Raw genomic sequence first — 19,967 nt, 5'->3', positions numbered from 1 at the left:
CTAGTGGCACTTTGATAACCGCATTTCAATACGAGTTTCACCCCTCCTAATAGTACGGTTATCTAACCTAAATGTGACCACACTCGCTAAGTGTCTTGATCACCGAAATAAAATGGCTCCTACTATTTATACCTTTGCCTTAGCCTTTTGTTTTTCTCTTTCTTCTTTTCCAAGTTCAAGCATTTGATCATCACCATGCCATCATCATCGTCAAGATCTTCTCCATTGCTTCATCACTTGGAGTAGTGCTACTATCTCATAATCACTTTGATAAACTAGGTTAGCACTTAGGGTTTCATCAATTAACCAAAACCAAACTAGAGCTTTCACAGTCTCTCTTTGCATCCAACCGCACCCTTAGTGTACCGCGAACGCCTCGAGGAGGAGGATCTCAAGTGAGGCACAACGACAACTCCACCTTCTGATGGTCAACTTCAGGCTCCTACATATATAAGATGTCATAGGCGATTCAGCACTGTCGGCCATGAACATCTACAAGGGACGGAGCTCGGCGGCGCCAAACAACATGAAGAACCTGAAACCCTCGAACTCCCTTGGGCGCCATGGGAGCATCCAGATACACATCTCCTGGTACTCCCCTGGCCCATTGGTATATAAGGTTGGGTAGGGGCACCTGTGGAGGAGATGAAAACATAGATCAATCCAAGAAACCCAAGATTATCTAGCTAGCGCTCTCCTACCATCTTTCTCTCCCCTATTGTTAGAACTCGATTGAGCATTTTAACATGAGGAAACAGATGCAAGACATAGGGCTTAGACGACCAAACTAGGATAGATCTTTTGTGTCTTGAGTGCTAAACCCCCGAAATGAAACACATCGATCCACTAATCAGATCACTAATTACTGATCGTGGTATAGAAACCCACGACAATTACAATCTTGATCTGTCCTCCCTAGGAGCATATATAATGGTTAGGGTTCGTGTGAGAGGGGGAGCGAAACAAGAGACAACACCCACAGATAGAAAGAAGGGAGGAGGAAGAAGGGGGGTGGCACGTGGCCTTAATTCCTAGATCTCGGTGTTGAGTCAGGCCACGCCGAGGTCTACCGCTCGGCATTAAAGGGCCTGAAGCCAAGGTCCGCAGGGCGCATAGCCGTGCCGAATCCTGTGTGGCAGCCGAGACCGGCGTCCTCGTTAATGTCGCAGGGTGTCGGTGTGGCATGACAGTACGCCGAGGCACGTACATTGGTGTAGCGTTGTATGACGCCCAGCTTCGGATCCATTTTGTTAGAAAAGATTTAGCGGGAAGTCTAATTGTAAAAAAAGTTTTTGAAAAGACTGAATATATAAAAAAAATCAGTAGCCATGCACACGTGCATTGAGAAGCTACACCGCACTGCAGGCAAGCAATCCTCATGGGCTCCTGGTCCGTCTTGGGGTTTTTAATTATTTTTTATTCAATATTTTAATAATAATTGCTCCTAACAAATATGACCTTTTTTTGTCACGCCAGCACGGTTGGCGCTACAAAATCACGTTGTCACGTCACGCATTGGTGTGACAAGATGTTCCGGATGACGTTTTCTACGTGGAAAACCTTATCACATTACTAGAGTGACAGTATTGTTTTGTCGCGCCACCGAGAGTAGGTTGATACAATTCAACCTTAGAAATGCTTAAATTATTGTTTTGATATCGGATGAAAAGATGATTTTATATGAAAATTGTAGATCTTGATGAGAAATACAATTTTCTAGTTTATAAAATTTCCGCAGCATAATAATCGCGTGCTAGGCTTGTCACGTTAGAAAAATAATATCTCTTTTGTCTAGTGTCAAATGAATGTATACTTTTTATATTAAAGTTGTAGCTCTCAATGAGATGTACAACTTTATATTTTGAGTTTTTACATTTGAGATAGTTAAGATGCTCGAGAAAATAATATATAGTTTTAGCAGCATATTAAACATGCACCGGTGCTTGTTGCCTCATAAAAGTTATATTTTTCCTAAAAGGTGTTAAATGAAGATATTTTTTATATCAAAGTTGTAGCTATCGTGATGAGATCTAAGTTTTTAAGTTTTTCTTTGAGGTCGTTTAAATGTTCAAGAAAGTAATACAAAATTTAAGGGGCATAATTGAAATTTGGGTTGTCCGAATCATAGTTAAGTGGCGCCCATTCCGCAGTGGGCGGACGTCACACTGCCGCTTCAATAGCAGGCCGGTAATAATCTGAAAGTGAATCATCAACCACTCAGAAGCCGCTCATGCAACTGCAACAACGTTTAAGTCAATCCTTCCGCCCATATTATTTAGTCTAGTTGTTGGACGAAAATACACCTTGAACACATTACATATACTAGCTGAGCTTTGTCCCTAATCGTGACCGGTTGTTATTCGTTTCGATCAATTGTCCCCAGCCGGCAATGCCAGTTTATTTTTTTTAGGAAAAAAAATCACTTTCAGCGACTGCCGGAATCATTCAGAGAACGGCTACAGATAACCGAGTTATTATGAAACAGAAAGGCTAATGATCAACCGGTTGTTATCATCGGTTTTTGGGCCATGCGATGTGGAAGCGTAGGCCTCCCCCCGCCTGCGATCATGCTGGCGCGTGTGTGCGTGCGATGCGTCCGCTCGGTTTCAGCGTGAAGCAAGCAATCATGCCGGTGCCTGTGTCTCTACCTGACACACGAACACGAACACGGAACACCCTAAGACAGTATAAGTGTATGAGAAAAATTTGGTTGACGAGAGAAACTAAAATACCCGGTTGTTGACCAGACATTTCCTTATAAAAAGGAAACGCTACCGGAATCGGAAGTAGCCGTGCAAACTGCACAGGTGCAGTGAGATGCTGCACAGCACTGCAGGCACCCAAACCTCATGGCCGCCGCACCCTGCACGCTCAACATGGCCTCCGTCCTCCTACTGCTGCTTCTCTTCTCCGTTCACTGGCCGGGCCGCAGCCACGCTTTCAGCTACCTCTGCAACAACGGCAGCTCCAACGCCCTTAACTCCACCTACCGCTCCAACGTCATCGCGCTCCTCGGGTCCCTGTCCGCCAACGCGTCCAGCTCGGCCGTAGGCTTCGCCATCGCCACGCTCGGCCACGACCCAGACCAGACGTGGGGCCTCGCGCTCTGCCGCGGCGACGTCAACGGCAGCGGGTGCGCGTCCTTCCTCGCGCTCGCGCCGGACATCGCCTTCGGCAACTGCAGGGGCGTCAGGGACGTGTCCATCTACTACGACCGCTGCCTCCTCCGGTACTCGGACACGGACTTCCTGGCCAGCCCGGGCGACGCCGCGGAGCTGGTGCAGTACGGCCCCAGCCTCAAGGTGAACGTCACCGCCGACCCCGGTCGGTTCGTGGGGCTCGCGGCCGACCTCGTGGCCGCGCTGTCCGCCTGGGCGGCGCGGAACTCGACGGCGAGATACGCCGCCGGGGTGGTGACCTCCGCCAAAGGGTTCACGACCACGGACAGCAACTTGGCGCACAACATCTACGGGCTGGTGCAGTGCACGCCCAACCTGGCTCCCGAGGCGTGCCTGGCGTGCCTCGGCAGGCTCAAGGACGAGATGCCGGGCCGTGTTCAACGGCTCAACCGGCGGCCAGTTCAACGCGGTGTGGTGCAACCAGAGATTCGAGGTGTTCCTCTTCTATGACAGCAGCCCGGTAGTGAAGCTTGTTGCACCTCCGTTGACGCCGGCTCCGCCGGGTGCAGCAGTCCACGACGATGGTAGGCTCTTTGCATAATTTCAGATAGAAACAGAAACCCAAATCATCATAGTAATTGTAGCAAGTATCTATGAATCGTCCACAAATATAAATTATGAAATTATCGTTAACAGTTGCAACTACTGTAGTCTCGAGCTTTAGGCCATCTTTGGGAGATAGCTCCTGCTGGGATTCTCTTGCTCTGCTTCTTGATTCTCTAATAGAGTGATTCTACTTGATTATGGTGGAGGAGTAAGGCAGGGAGCAGGTAGAATTGATTGTAGAGTGACTTAGTAGAGGGTAGTTTTTTTTAAGCTCCCGTGTAAACAGAAAAGTGATTCTTACCTGCTCCCCGCCTAAGTCACTCTGCCAAACATCTCCTTAATCGCTCTAATTATCTGCATTATATGTATTGTATCTGCAGCAAAGAGGACAAGGGGAACAGGATATGCAGCAACAGTAGTGGCCATTGTTCTCGGGGTCCTAGTTGTCCTCCTTCTGTCCACGTTCATGATCTACCTCTGGAGAAAAGCACAAGTAAAACGATGTGAGTTGTGCGCCCTGTTCCTGATCAAGTTCTGCATATATCTTTGATATTTCAGAAAACATAAATACTAAGAATAAAAAGAAAAGGATGGTAGAAATGAGTCTCAAAGCAAAAGGAACATGGCGAAAATTCATAACTTTAATGGTGAATGATGAGAATAAGCACGTGTATGCAGATGCGGAGGAAGCTGACGATTCCGGGTCACTCCTCTTTGACCTGGCAACACTGAGAAGGGCAACTGCAAATTTTGCCGAAGAGAATAAGCTTGGACATGGAGGCTTTGGCGCGGTATACAAGGTACCATTGCTAGAGAGTAGTGTAGAGACACATCTGTCTGGGGACATTCAGAAATATGCAGTACATCATAAACACGGTGCCTAAAATTTCAGGGTTTCTTGCCTGATGGACGACAAATCGCCGTGAAGAGGCTGGACAAGGCTTCAGAGCAAGGCCTGAAAGAGCTGAGGAACGAGCTGCTGCTGGTGGCCAAGCTTCGGCACAACAATCTTGCAAAGCTTCTCGGCGTTTGCTTGAAGGGACAGGAGAAGCTGCTTGTCTACGAGTACATGCTTAGGGCGTGTTTAGTTCTCAAAATTTTCTGGGTTTGGCTACTGTTTGGTTACTGTAGTACTTCGTTTGTATTTGGTAATTAGTATCTAATTATAGGTTCGAAAGTTTCGTCTCGCAATTTCTCACCTAACTGTGTAATTAGTTTTTTTTTCGCCTACATTTAGTACTCCATGCATGTGCCGCAAGATTCGATGTGACATTTTAGGATGAAAATTTTTGGAAACTAAACAGACCCTTAATCTAAGCCTGGACACCTTCCTTTTTGGTATAGAACACTGCCACTGTCCTTCCTGTGCTCGACCTCAGACATGCCAATTAAGAATCTTTGACTCGTCAAGATGTGAGTATATCACTAATGTCTGGCCTTCTTGCAGTCCCTAAGAAGCGTCCATTGTTAGACTGGGAGACAAGGTACCGCATACTCTATGGAACAGCACGAGGCCTGCTATACCTCCACGAGGATTCACAGATCAGAATCGTCCACCGCGACCTGAAGGCGAGCAACATCCTGCTGGACGCCGACATGAACCCGAACATCTCCGATTTCGGGCTGGCAAGGCTCTTCAGCGCCGACAAGACTACCACCATCACGAGCCAAATTGTCGGGACGCTGTATGTAATTGAACGATCGGTCCACATGCCCACATTGCTATGTGTTGTGTGTTAGTTATGATCTCCACCAATTGGGCCCTTAGATCCGCGCTCTGACCATGGACGTCCAACCGCTCCATAGTTGGTGGGCCCCCGTCGCACTGCATCATAAAAGGAAGGTGTGGGCCGGGGCATACGGTACGAGGTTTTCTTGAGCCGCCAGACGCCCCACCGTGGTTCTAATCCTATCCGATCTAAAGAGAAAGGTGCTAGCTGCGATGGGAAGCCCCACGGACTTCACCGTCGCCTCTGCAGTGCCACCATTGGGACGCTGCACCATCGCCTCATCGTCGGGCACTGTCACTGCACTTCATCTCCGGTCGCCGCGGCGCACTAGCTACCAAGGTACACCAACGAGATGTTTATACCCGCTAGCTACCAAGGTAGAATTTAATTTTAAAGAGTAGTTATATGGATTTCAAGTTAATTTCTGAGTTTTATGCATTAATTCTATTTTCTGTCCAACAGTGATGTAGAATTGATGCAGAAGCATCTTGTTTATTTAACCGATGAGATCACTCGCTGCATGCCAACGGGCTGCAATGCTGGGGTATGTGAATGAAAAAGCTTGAGTCGCCAGTTCAGGACAGTTTTGCTAGTTTACTAATTTTCTGATTAAATTGGAACCAACGGGAAGATTTAATTGAAAACTAAAGTATAAGTGGATGTTTTAGTTGTCATGACTAGTTTTAGTATAGATGTATCCCGTATGGGGAGAAGTTTTGGCATAGTACTTATGTTAGTCAATCATGTATGACGGGAGAAGTTTTGTGATGATTCACATGTTTTGTATCCCACATAGCGAGAGAAGTTTGGGTGGCTCTTATGATGTCCTAGTATTGACTTTGGCTCAATGAAAATACATCGTCATGGTCAATACTAACCAAGACTTGCAAAAGTACTGCTAATGAAAGACCTCATTGAGTTCTTAAAGTGAATTAAGGAAAGTGTACACCTAAATGGATCAAGAAATAACTTTGTTTACACGACATAATCATGTGAATGAAGTAAGTTAAAAGTGTCGCCTCGTTTATAGGCTTTCTGAATAGTTATTGAAATTATGGCAGTAAAGTTCATGCCATATTTCGAGGGAGAGAATATAAAGATCAATTAAGAAAAATACTCTTCATTAAGAGTGATATAAAGATTAATTAAGATGAATACGACCGTTGGAGGAGTACAACTGTCACAACGTTGATACCCCTAAGCAGAGAAATAGCTAAATTCCTGGACCTTTTAAAATTCTGACAGGAAGATAGCGTAGTCAGCCTCCAAGATGTTAAGGTGGTGCTTAAAGCTCCATATGAGGTTTTAACGGATTAAACCCAAAATAAGAAATTTGAAGATATACTATCTTTAGAAAAGATGGAAAGATCTGGGGGAGCATGGTATGTAGAGGTATGTAGAGACCTAAGACTTAAAGATAAGAGGGATTGCGTGCCCACTCCAATGACTCACGAGCAACAAGTTTCTTAATACCTGTTGATGTTGTATGACTAATACAACACCTATTATTGGATCTTCGAAGAAGATAAATAATGTAAACAAGGATCTTGTGATATAGGAGTCTGTAGAATCAATTGTCTCTTGGCAATGAAGAGCAACAACAGCCCCATATGAAAGTGCCAGTAGCTGAGGCCCCAGAAAGTCTCAAAGAATTAGTAAACCAGGTTTTCCAATGACTATGAAGTTTAGGTTAGTAAAGAAATTCAAATGAAGGGTGATTCCACCTTATTTAAAGAAGCCATAAGAATCGTTTACTCGTTTAAATGGCAAGAAGTTATGAAAGTTGAAATAAATTAGGTCAATATCAACGATGTTTGGGACTTAGAAGTAATTCCCAATGTAGCTAAAACAGTAGGCTGTTAATGAGTCTACAAGACAAAATGTGACTCCAAAGGGAATATAGAAAGATATAAAGTTGAAATGAATTCGATGAGTACCAACGAAGTTTGGAACTTAGAAGGAATTTCTAATGGAGTCAAAACAGTAGGCTGTTAATGAGTCTACAAGACAAAATGTGACTCCAAAGAAATGTAGAAAGATATAAAGCATGACTTATGACAATATGCTTTAAGCAAAGAGAAAGAATAGATTATAATGAGAGTTTTCTCTTCAGTCTTATATAAGGATTCTTTTAGAATCATAATGTTGTTAATGGCACATTACAATTTAGAGTTACATCAAATGGATGTAAAGACGATATTTCTCAACGGGGATTTATATAAAAATGATTACATGGCACAACCCAAAAGGTTTTGTCATGGAAGAAAAGAACATATGGGATGCCGCCTGTAGAAATCCATTTATGGGTTAAAAGTATGTCTCTAGACATTAGTGTTGAAGTTGATGAAAACAATAAAAAAGTTTGGGTTTTAAAGAAAATAAGAAGGACGATAGCGTTTATGCGAGGATCAAGAATGGAAAATTCATTTTCCACGTCCTATGAATAGATGACATTCTACTCCTTAGCAGTGATGTTAATTTGTCATTGAAGAAGTTGTCCTCAAGTTTCAATGTGAATGATCTTGTTGAAGTGTCATTGGTTCTAGGAATCAAAATTCACCGAGATAGAAGAAAATGGGGTATGAGGACTATCGCAAATGCATACTTAGAAAAGATTCTAAAAAAGTAAAGTATGCATGCGAGTAAACCTACGCCTGCTCCTATAGTCAAGGGTAATAGTTTTAGAAACTTTAAGTGTTCCAAAAACTGATATGAGATCGATCAAAAGAATATGGTTTTATATGGTTCAGCTATTGGAAGCTTGATGTGTGTACAAGTACAAGTAAGAACTTATCCTGACATAATTTATGTATCCAGGATATTTTGACAGAAGTCCAGTCCAGATATAGATCACTGGAATTGAGTTGAGAATGTCTTGTATTTTTGCAAAGTATTATAGGTCTCATGCTGAGTAAGAAAGAATAAGAACTCTCAAATAGTTAAGTCTTGACGAGATGTGTAGTGAAATCCACAGCAGTTGCTAACACTCGCAGTTGGAGTATTATTGTGGAAAAGCTCCAAAGAAATAGTTGTGGTATCATCAGTGATTCATACCATAGTATAGCTTGTCATGAGGCTTAAGGAACAGGCAAAAGAGGTTAAGGAAATATGTACCCGGACATAACAATGGTAGACAACAACAATAACCATTTAAAGTAAGTTAACTCCTAAGACTACAAGTCAAGTGTGCTGCCAAACACATTGACACTAAGGTACATATTGTAAAGGAGAAAATCCAGAATCATTTTAAAAGCATTGAGCATATAAGTACCGAGTAAGTACTTGTGGATTCGCTTAACAAAGGCTAACCACCCAGTGCGTTCAGAGAACACACAGTCGACATGGATTTATGAGAAAGCCTATGATTTCTGGATACTAAGGGTCTAGTTGAGTATCTGTTTCAAAATAGAGAGGTGCGTTGTAGCAGTTTAATCTAATGGTAACAGACCGTGACGATGAGGCACGCTCTATGCACTGATCTGTGATGAAATAAGAACAAGATAAATTAAGTAACTTAATTTTAAGAAATAAGGTGATATCAAGGGGGCCAATTGGGCCCTTGGATCCGCGCCCTTATCGGGGGCGCCCAACCGCTCCATGGTTGGTGGGCCCCATCGCATAGCACCATAAAAGGGAGATGGGGGCCGAGGCACATGATACGAGGTTCCTCTGAGCCGCCAGATGCCCCACCAAGGTTCTAACCCAATCCAATCTAAAGAGAAGGGTGCTGCCAGTGACGGGAAGCCCCACCGACTTCACTGTCGCACTACTGAATTCAGGTTCTTTGCCGAGTGCCTGAGGCACTCGGCAAAGGCCAAATTGCACTCGGCAAAGCCTTTGCCGAGTGCGGCACTCGGCAAAGAACACACGGCAAAAATCTGATCGGCAAAGCCCTCTTTGTCGAGTGTCTTTTATCGGGCACTCGGTAAAGGTTTTGCCGAGTGCCCCGGGGACATTCGGCAAAGAAAAGCGACCATTGCGGCGCCGGTTCCGTTGACGGTCACTTTGCCGAGTACCAACCCTGTAGGCACTCGGCAAAGATTTTTTTAATTTTTTTTTAAAATTTCTTTGCCGAGTGCCAACCCGTGAGGCACTCGGCAAAGATTTTTTATTTTTTTTAAAAAATTTCTTTGCCGAGTGCCAACCCATGATGCACTCGGCAAAGAGCTTTTATTTTTTTTTGAAAATTTTCTTTGCCGAGTGCCAACCCTCCAGGCACTCGGCAAAGATTTTTTATATTTTTTTAAAAATTTCTTTGCCGAGTGCCAACCCGTAAGGCACTCGGCAAAGAGCTTTAATTTTTTTTGAAAAATTTCTTTGCCGAGTGCCAACCATACATGCGCTTGGCAAAGTGTTTTTATTTTTTTAAAAAAAAATTCTTTGCCGAGTGCCAGCCATCGGGCACTCGGCAAACGTTTTTCATTTTTTTTTAAATTTCTTTGCTGAGTGTCAACCCGGAAGGCACTCGGCAAAGATTTTTTATTTTTTTAAAAAAAATTCTTTGCCGAGTGCCCTATGGGTGGCACTCGGCAAAGTTTTGATTTTTTTTAAAAAAAATTCTTTGCCGAGTGCCCTATGGCCGGCACTCGACAAAGTTTAATTTTTTTTTAATTTCTTTGCTGAGTGTTATGGTCACAGCACTCGGCAAAGCTGGAAAATCTGTTTTCTGGTCGCCCATTTTTCCAGCTTTGCCGAGTGTTGTGACCATTGCACTCGGCAAAGGGGTCCTTTGCCGACTGCAACACTCGGCAAAGTGACCCAAAATGGCAAATTTTTTTTTTTTTGCATTCCATCATGACAAATACATTCATACAAACATATATCACATATATATCTCATCCATCACATATATATCTCATCCATCGCATATATATCTCATCCATCACATATATATCTCATCCATCCACACATCCATCCGCCCATATCACATCCATCACAATATATAATAATAAGTGCTCAAGTCCATCCAAATAAGTCCACAAGTCCATCAAAGTCCACATGTGCATCACAAGTATATCACAAGTCCATCACCAAGTGAACAACAAATGTAAAAAATACAACATGCACTCATCTCGGACACTGCGACTGTGGTGATGGCCCAGATGCATCATTCGTAGGTGCATGAGGTGGATTATTCGAACCACCGTCAGATGGAGACTGCACAAAGGAGAAAAGATTGCATGTGAGACAAGATTATTTTGATAGCTAATCTAGGACGATAGAGGCCATACAAGCAAAGCACAAGTGAAAGTAAAAAACTTTAATACTCACAGGAGTAGCTGCAGCTGCAGGACGCGGAGGCGGAGGTGGAACCAACAGCCCAGGTGGCAGAGACAAGCCCATACGTTGCCCAAGCCCTTGTAGGAAATCCGTAATGTCCATCAGCCTCTGCGCCTGGGCCTACCGCTCGGCCCGCTCGGCCTCCAGCTGGGCCCCCAGCTCCTGACGTTCCTTCATTTCTTGTTCCAGCCGGGCCTGCAATATTTCACTCCAATGTTTCAGTAATACAAAGCTAATTAAGGTGTGTAAAGATCAATGTATGACGAGTAAAATAGGAATAACCTCGAGTGCGTCGACCTGGTGCTGTGCAGCGGTCGGCCATGTGCGAATGGCCGGGCTCTCGCTCGTGCTCCGTGCTCGGATCTGGGAGAGAGAGGGAGTAGATGCCGTGTCGATGACGCTGTCGCCAAGCTAGAACTGCCCATGCTTCTTACCTTGCCCCGCCCTCATGACGACCTCTCCATCGAAGTCCTAGGTGCTCGGATCGTGGTCTGACCCATGGAGCGACCTCGCCACCTCAGTGTACTCACTGATGCGGGAGTGGACGCTCAGGTTCGTGTATGCCTCGGGCGGATCCTCCAGGTTGAAGGAGACGTCGGACGTCGTCTTGCCCTTGTGGGCCATACACCATGCCTGGAAGTCCAAGCAAGCCTGGCCACTATGTGACGCCGACTACGAGAAAGACAGCACGATGATTAGAAATCAGGCAGAACTGAGCGTGACAATAGATAAATCAATTCACGTACCCATGCTTGTTCGTATCCGGCGAGGTTGCGGCTGCCTTGATGGTGTGCTGGACCTTGCATCAGCAAACGATAGTCCCGGGCATCCCTGTGCATCTTGAGGTACTCCTCCATGAACCACCTATCCACCATCATCGCCCAGCACTCAGGATACGCTTGGCACCACCAGGGAATCATCTACACGTCATCAAGTATTGGATATAAAAGAAGATCAAATTAAACCAACTTAATCTCAAAACAAATCAATATTGATGTTCTTCATTTACCTCAAGGTACTGCTCCCGGATCAGCTGCATCTCTCTTGCGTCTTTCTTGGTTTTCCTCTCTCGAAGCTTCGACCCGTAGTAGGTTACGATGGCCTGGATGCGCACCTCGTGATGCATGTCGGTGATGAGTTTTTTACAGGCTTTGGTAGTTGCCTGCTCCGCCCTGGCCTCAAATCCCTCCTCGCATCTGTAATAAGTCTGCATACAAAAGCGATGTATCCATTCATTATTTCAAGAAAAGTCCAATGAATGCGATGTATTGAGCAATGTTGTGCGAGGGAGACTTACCCAAAACTCTGCCTTCACCCGCGCCGCCTTGTTGGGGTACTCCGCATCGGAGGCGACGACGTAGTGGTCAAACGAGTAGGCCGGCTCCGTCTTCGATGCGTACGTGACAATGCCGAGGAAATGTTGCCTGCACAGAAGACCCAGGATGCCGTTGACTAGCCGTGCGCTACCACCCGACACAACCACCCAGTTCCTGCACAAGTGATTAAGAAAAATTATTAGTTTTTTTCATCATATCATATGAAGTAGTGGTGATAACATATACAGTTACTTACTTTTGTCCTTCGGGGCAAATCACTGGGCGTTGGTGAGGAAGCGAAACCTGTGGGAGGCTCACGGGACCTCGCAAGTAGACACTCGAAGAGGAGTTGGAGGAAGCGGAACCCGTGCCTACCGCCCCCCCCCCCCCCCCCCCCCCCCCCCCGTCCTCCTCCTCCTCCTCCTCCTCCGTCTGCCGAACCAGCTCCTCGTCTGACTCGTCCACGGGCGCCACCTCCTCCTATGGCTGGCGGTCCTCCTTACGTGGCGTGGGAGGAGACGGCCCCCTCCTACGGCTAGCGGTCCTCCTCCTCCTCCTGTTCGATCCCTCTACCGCCCCCTCCACCCCCTCCTGCGGCCAACGTGGTCTTTGGTAAATCGAGTTCACAGACCTATGACCATCGCCCGCCATCTTTGTTCAATCACCTACAATAAAAAAGAAAAACAAGACATAATTAGAAATAGGTGCAAAAATGAACAAAACATAATTACAAAAAACATAGTAATACGTGTATTAGAAATATATGCAAAAATGAACAAAACATAATTACAAAAAACATAGTATTACATGTATTAGAAATAATCTTCATGATTGAAATTAGCTGGATCATAGGTCTCGTCGTCACTATCAACATTGTCCAACTCATCAACACTATCCGAAGGAGGAATGTTGTCTTCATTGTCATTGCCCAAATGTAATCGCTCAAGCATTTGTATGTCCATCAGATTTTGCACCTCGTCTCCAGCGTCCTCGTCATCATCCCTTTTATTGTCTACTTCCATTCCTATCTCTTCGGTTAAGTCTATGTCAAACCTCCCTTGTAGCCCCTCTTCTTGATAGAACTCTCCATCATATGTGTTTGGGTTGAAGTTGTAATCTTCACCGTTTGGGACAGGTAGTTTACCGTGTGGCGATACCTTATGCACAATAGACCAACCCTTAAGATGTTCGGTGTCTTTGCACGCGTATGACGTATAATAAACCTAGATGGCCTGTTGAGCCACAATGTAGACATCTTTTCCTGGATAGACGAAATCCTGTCGAATCTTGACTAGCCCAAGCTTAGGGGTCCGTCTCGTTACACTAGGATGAAACCAGTGGCATTTGAATATGACAGGAGTAAGAGGTTTGGAACCATAAAATGATAGTTCGTAGATTTCTTCAATTCTTCCATAATAGTCGAGTCCATCAGTGCCGGGCGTAACAACTCCGCTGTTTGTGGTTTGTCGATTGGGCCGACTCTGCTCGTAGCTTGCTGTGTGAAAACGATATCCATTCACGTCATAACCGGTAAATGACTTGACCCTAATGGCACAGCCGTTTGCAACCTGTCTCAACTCATCACTTATAGGCGCATCAGTTTGGGCTTTCTGTTTGAACCAACAAATGAAATCAGGGCTCCCTAGTCCCGCACCCCGTGAAAGAAGGGTATCATTTTCTTGCGGGGTAGGTTGCCTTGATCCATGCCAGGATTGACGAAGAAATTCCCTGTACCAACGAGAAATAAGGGGGTTGGACGACGAAACAAGGACATACGGCGAAATGAAACAAGTTCGTTCAGAACTTACCGAATGAACGGTTGCACCTCGACAAGGTTGGTCAACACATATAGCATGATACTGCGCCACTCTTCATTTTTCAATTGCTTAGTGGTCGATGCACTTACGCTTTCGAGTTGCCCTTGGAAAAGGCTAAGGTTCGATTCATTTTCGCCAGCATTGTAACGAGGGGGTGCATTATGAATGTTAGGAAGTTTCTCAGTGTAGTATTTCTCTGTGAAGTTTGACACCTCCTCTAGAATGTATGCCTCTGCAATGGAAGCCTTAATTTTGGCTTTATTTCTACATTTTTTGTGAAGAGTCTTCAGACATCTCTTGATTGGATAGCACCAACGGTTCTGCATGGGCCCCCCCATCCGTGCCTCATACAGGAGGTGCACAATCAAATGCTGCATCGACAAGAAGTAGGTGGGTGGAAAGATCTTCTCCAACTTACAGAGCAACACGGGTGCCACTTTTTCCAAGTCATCAATGACGGTCCGAGAGAGCTCCTTGGCACAAAGCTGGCGGAATAAGTAGCTCAACTCTGCCAGCACTTGCCAGACATGCTCCGGGACATAGCCTCGAACCATCACCGGAAGAAGCCGCTCAATCCATATGTGGTAGTCATGACTCTTCATCCCGTTGACTCACAGAGTGCCTAAGTTAACTCCCCTCTTTAGATTCGCTGCATACCCATTAGGGAACATTAGCTTCTTGATCCATTCAAGTACTTCCCTCATTTGGTCCTTTTTCAAGACGAAATTAGCCTTAGGCCTTCTCTAGGTCTTGCCACGACTAGGAGGTTGCATCTCTTGATTTGGTCTATCGCACAACGTTGCTAGGTCTACTCTAACCTTTGGGTTGTCCTTAGACTTTTCAGTGTCCATGAGTGTTGCCCAAAGTGTCTCGGCGACATTCTTTTTAGTGTGCATTACATCAATGTTATGTGGTAGAAGAAGGTCATCGAAATAGGGGAGCCTCGTCATGCCCGAGATATGAGTCCACATATGCTGCTCACCATATCCCACAAAACCACCTTCTTGATTGGGCACGAGAGCACCTATCTAAGCATGAACCTTGGCACCATTCATCATCCGCGGTGCAGGGTTTGTCACTTTGACACCTTTCGTAAAGTTCTTGATGTCTTGTCTGAATGGATGGTCAAGAGGTAGGAATTGACGATGTTTGTCGAACGATGAATACTTGCCACCCTTCTGCAACCAAATAAACCTCACACCTTCCTTGCATATTGGGCATGGGAACTTCCCGTGAACACACCAAGTGCAGAATATCTCATATGCTAGGAAGTCATGCAGGGAATAGTGGTACCAAACGTGCATTTTGAAGGTTGTCTTTGTAGCTCGATCGTATGTCCATACCCCTTCGTACCAAGCACGGACCAATTCATCAAACACGGGCTCCATGAACACACCCATATTACTCCCTGGGTGTCCAGGAATTATCAACGACAAGAATACGTTATGTCGTTGGAAGGAGACACCGGGGGGAGATTAAGAGGGATAATAAAGACGGGCCAACATGTGTATGGGGCAGCCATCATTCCATAAGGATTGAACCCATCTGTTACCAACGCGACACATACATTACGAGCCTCATCTGCTTTGTCACGATGTTTGTCATTAAAGCGGATCCAAGCTTCACCATCGGATGTATGTACCATCTTGTCAGGATTGTATCGTTTGCCATTTTTGTGCCATGTCATCTGTTTCGTGGATTCCTCGGTCATGTATAGCCATTGGATCCTCGGTAGGAACGGAAGGTACCATAGGATTTTCATGGGGATCATAAGTTGCCTCTTCTGGCCATCATTAGAGTCTACCTCCAGGTACCTGGAGGATTTACACTTTGGACAGAACTTTGCATGCTCATGTTCTTTCCTAAATAGGACGCACCCTTTCGGACAAGCATGTATCTACTCATACGGCATCTTAAGTGCTTGAAGGAGTTTCTGTGACTCGTACATGCTCTTTGGCAAAATGTGGCCCTCCGAAAGCAGGGTGCCAATCACGGCCAACATCTTATCGAAGCCAGGTCGACTCAAGTTTAACTCGGACTTCAACCCCATTAAGCTTCCAATGGCATCCAGTTGAGACACCGTTGACCGATCGTGAAGGGGTTTTTGTGCCGAGTCCATCATATCGTAGAACGCCTGTGCGGCTGCCCCCATCTCCTCCTTCTCACGTCCCTCATCGAACTGTCCTTGGTGAAAGTCATCTAACATGTCTACTACCCCGGCATCAGCATCAAAAGCCTCCACCCGTGGTCTCACCACCTCCTCTCTCATACGATGGGCTTCACCATGGGGGACCCACCGGGTGTAGTCCGGCGTAAATCCATTCTTCACAAGATGTTTACCCATTTCCACCTTGTTTATCCTTCTCATGTTTCCACATTTGCTGTAGGGACATAAAACTAGGCAATGTCCTTTAGCAGCGTTGCCAAATGCACTGTTCAAGAAAGCATCGGTCTTGTTTATCCATTCCGTGGTGTAATCACTCTGACTTCTCCAGCCCGTGTACATTCACTGACGGTCATCCATCCTCTAACATATGTATCAGCGAGTAATGTAACCATCAATTGCATCTACATGGTGTTCCTACTGTCTAATAGGTGAGGATAGGTCCTAATCCCACCCGCAGATGCGTAGATGAGGTTAGTTTCCATGCTCTACTCCTATCCGAGACAGAATTTCGGCAGCACCTCTCCGTTGTTCTCTAGATACATGTCCTACCAAAGAAGAGTGTGTATCCGAAGAACAACAGGGAGGTGATGCCGAAACTCTGTCTCGAACCAGAGCAGAACATGGGAACTAACCCATCTACGCATCCGCGGGCTGTCCAAAAAACGTGGACAATCCGAAATAGATACGGTCATAGATATGCAAAGATCTGCATACCTCCAACCGTATCTCTTTCGAACGGGAGACGCCTAACTGGGTTACGCGATCTACAACAATGATACAAAAAGAGGGGTTATACCTAGGGTGGCGGCGGAGTCAGGCTAGCGGGGCCGTGGCGGGTCGGTGCAGTGGCAAGACGACGCGGTGCAGGCAGACCGGCACGGTGGCGAGAACTCTGACTCAACTCCGACGGGCTCTTCTCTACAAAAATGGAACAAAATACTGTCATTTACAAAAAATTTCGGCAGAACCTCCCCTGCACGGTGAGGTTTCCAAAACCTGCAAAAAAACAACGGCACGATGGCCAACAAGCACATATGGCTCAACAGAAGCCATGTAGTTTGGATATCAATCCATGCAGAAGAATATATCCAAGTAGTACCACTACTTGTACTACTACTTTCACTATTGCTACTACTACTACCATTGGTTCCACTACTACTACCACTATTGCTACAACTACTACCATTACTTGTACTACTACTACTACCACTACTTCTACTACTACTACCACTAATTCTACTACTAATACTACCACTAGTTGTACCACTACTACCACTAGTACAACTAATACTACTACAACTACCACTACCTCGACAATAATAAGTGAGAAGGCATACCTGACGGGCGCCGGGGTAGGGGCGGGCGGCGTCGGGATCGGGCGGGGTCGGGCACGGACGGCGTCGGGGTGAGCGGTCCACGGGGCGCGGCCGGGGGCAGGGCGCGGCCGGGAAAAGGGCGCGGCCGGGGCGTAGGGCCGGCCGGGGGCTCGGCGCGGCCGGCGGCAGGGCGCGCGGGCAGCGTGGGCGGCCGGGCGCGCGGGCGGCGCGGCCGGGGGAAGGGCCGGCCGGGGGCTTCGTTTGCTTCTTATAGAATTTAAAAACACTTCACACGCAATTTTGCGGACATGTTTCGTGAACAAGATGTCCGAAATTTCGGGTCTGTTCCTGGATACGGCCTCTCACAATACTCACTAACATGACTATCAATTTTCGAATCATTAAACTCCATTATTCGTACCACGTGCAGTTCAAATTTCCGAAAAAATTCAAGTAAACGAAATAAAGTAACTAAATATATCAAAAAGCCACAAAAAATCCCTAAATTGTAACTAGGAGTTCCTGGTGCTTTAAAAGAGCTGCACAAAAAAATTGGAGGCCAAAAACAAAAAAACAAAAAAAACTTTGCCGAGTGCCGGGGCATGGCACTCGGCAAAGGGTGTCTTTGCCGAGTGCCAGCCATAAGGCACTCGACAAAGAGTGTTTTAAATTTTTTTTAAAAATTCCTCTTTGCCGAGTGCATCCACGGGAGCACTCGGCAAAGAAATAATAAAAAAATTAAATCTTTGCTGAGTGCCGTGCCAGGGGCACTCGGCAAAGTATTTTTTTTTAAAAAAAAATTCTTTGCCGAGCGCCAGATCTGAGACGCTCGGCAAAGAATTTTAAAAAAAATTAAATCTTTGCCGAGTGCCAGATCTGGGGCACTCGGCAAAGAATTAAAAAAATCTAATCTTTACCGAGTGCCTAACAGTAGGCGCTCGGCAAAGAAGGCCGTGACCGAACGCCATTTCGCGGGCAGCCTATGCCGAGTGTAGAGATTTTGCCGAGAGGCTGGCACTCGGCAAAGAAGTCATTTGCCGAGTGCCCGTGTTTGCCGAGTGCCCGGCACTCGGCAAGGAAATCTTTGCCGAGTGCAATTCTTTGCCGAGTGCCCGATTTTTGACACTCGGCAAAGAATTTTGCACTCGGCAAAGTCTCTGTTTCCAGTAGTGTCACCTCTGCAGTGCCACCACCGGAACGCTGCACCATCGCCTCGTCGTCGGGCACTGTCATTGCACTTCATCTCCAGTCGCCACGGACGCACTAGCTAACAAGGTACATCAAATAGATGTTTATACCCGCTAGATCTACATCTAGAAGTTTATTATCTATCACTGTGTTCTTCCTAGCTTCTTCGTCGAGCAGTAGTTCCGCGATCTGAAAACAGCTGTTTTCATGCTTGGCAGAGGATACATGGCACCAGAGTATGCAGTTCTTGGGCAACTGTCGGTGAAGCTTGACGTTTACAGCCTCGGCGTCCTCATCCTGGAGATCGTCACTGGACGGAAGAACACCGACATGTTCGAATCAGCAGCAGGAGAATCCATCATTCTGCTGAGCTACGTGAGTTGTAGTCCTAGTCCTACCTATTGTTCTTTTAATTTTCACACACCGCTGGGTCACTGGGTCAGAAACACCGTATACTTGTACTTTTTTTAACGCAGATGCCGACCACGCACACTTGTATACACGAACCAAGTAAATGATTATGTCTTGTGTTACTAGGTGTGGGATCACTGGGTCAGAGGCACCGCGCTGGAGGCCGTGGACCCGTTCTTGGATTGCCAGGCCCCGGAGACGGAGCGCGAGGTGATGAAATGCATCCATCTGGGGCTGCTCTGCGTGCAGGAGAACCCGGCGGACCGCCCTACCATGCTCGACGTCCTCGTCATGCTGCACGGCCAATCGTCAGGTGGCTTTGCGGCATCGTCGAAGCCGGCCTTCGCCTTTGCGTACGGGGAGACGATGAGCTCGGATGAGCGGCGTAACGTGTCGTCTTCTGCTGCTGCTGCTGCGTTCTCTTTGAACGGGATGTCCGTGTCGGAGTTCCAGCCAAGATAGATGGACAGAATCACGGAAGACACGATAGGAATATAGGGATGGCAAGCAGGTGCGCCAGCGGAACTTGCACGTCCTGCGGTAGCCTGCACGTCCATACAATTTAATTCCTAGCGTACCACCAGACTACATTGATTTACCACCAGACTATGCTGACCCTACAGACTACGCGTACCGGAGACGGAGAATTCCTACAGGACGTGTCGCTGTCTGATGATTTATGCAAATGCGGAACAGATGAGCACACGTAGTTTAACGGAAGTCAGCAGAAGAAGTCTAAGGAAGGTCCACATCCATGTTGTTTTCACCGGTGCTTCATTAAAAATTTCCTAGCCTACAGATGTTAACAGTAATCGCACCAGCAAGTCAATGAAATGGACACATAATTACATACAAGCATGAAAAGGTCATCATCCTCCATAAGCACTAGTAGTATAATATGAACCGGGATCTCGATTAGTAGCATCAGGAAGTCACACCAAACAAAGGGTGTATACATGCTGGGGACATCCAAGATTACTCATTGTTTCAGAGTCAGACAACCTCCAGAATCAAGAA

The 19,967-nt window shown here is 46.1% G+C and overlaps 1 pseudogene; it reads left to right on the top strand.

The window, feature by feature from the left end:
- The first annotated feature begins 2,766 nt into the window (after nt 1-2,766).
- LOC136473328 (cysteine-rich receptor-like protein kinase 6) lies at nt 2,767-19,412 on the top strand (annotated as a pseudogene).
- Nucleotides 19,413-19,967: the final 555 nt, after the last annotated feature.

The sequence above is a fragment of the Miscanthus floridulus genome, chromosome 1, assembly GCF_019320115.1.
Source record: "Miscanthus floridulus cultivar M001 chromosome 1, ASM1932011v1, whole genome shotgun sequence".
In the NCBI taxonomy this organism is placed as follows: Eukaryota; Viridiplantae; Streptophyta; class Magnoliopsida; order Poales; family Poaceae; genus Miscanthus; species Miscanthus floridulus.
The sequence above is the reverse complement of the archived record's forward strand: the minus strand, read 5'-3'. Positions and strand labels throughout refer to the sequence as shown.